Here is an 859-nt window from a genome sequence, read left to right on the forward strand (position 1 = left end):
TTCAAGGCCAAGCCATGTCAAGTCAAGCCCCTCCCGAAAAATTTCTCCTGCGTTCCAAACCAAGCCATATCACGCCATTTCAAGCGGTGCCAAGCCAAGCCAAGCCGTACCACATCATTTCAAAACGTATCACGCCATTTTAAGTGGTGTCAAGCCAAGCCCCCCTCCAATTAAAAAAAAGTCAGGCTGCCTCAAAAAATCGAAATGCCAAGCCGTCATTCCAAGCCAGGCCGTCACATCAAACCAGGCCGTCACATTTCAAGTAATTTCAAGTCCAAGCGAAGGCATTTCAAGCAGTCATTTCAAGCCGTATAACGCCATTTCAAGCGGTGTCAAGCCAAGCCCCCCTCCAATTAAAAAAAAAAAAAGTCAGGCTGCCTTTAAAAAAATAAATAAATAAATAAATCAGGCCACCTCAAATAAAAAAATGTCAGTCGTCAAGCCAAGCCAGGTCAAGCCAAGACCCCTGGGCCCAATTAAAAAAAAATGTCAGTCCGCCTGAAAAAAAAAGCTAATAGTCGACCTTGTCAAGTAATTTCATGCGAAGCAACAAAAGCCAAGTGTCTGCAAAAACTGTCAGCCCCCCAAAGAAAAAAAAATGCCAAGCCATGTCATGTCAAGCCATGTCAAGTCATTTTAAGCCATTTCAAGTGCAAGCCAACTCAAGTCATTTCAAGTCAGTCATTTCAAGTCCAAGCCAATTCATGTCAAGCCAAGTCAATTCATGTCAAGTCAAGCCCCCCGGCCCTCAATGAAAAAAAAAAGTCAGGCCGCCTCAAAAAAAAAAAAAATCAGGCCACCACAAGAAAAAGCCAAGCCAAGCCATGTCAAGTCACTTCAAGTCAAGCCAAGCCAAGGC

The sequence above is a fragment of the Hippocampus comes genome, unplaced genomic scaffold, assembly GCF_001891065.2.
Source record: "Hippocampus comes isolate QL1 unplaced genomic scaffold, H_comes_QL1_v1.1 scaffold9, whole genome shotgun sequence".
Lineage (NCBI taxonomy): Eukaryota > Metazoa > Chordata > Actinopteri > Syngnathiformes > Syngnathidae > Hippocampus > Hippocampus comes.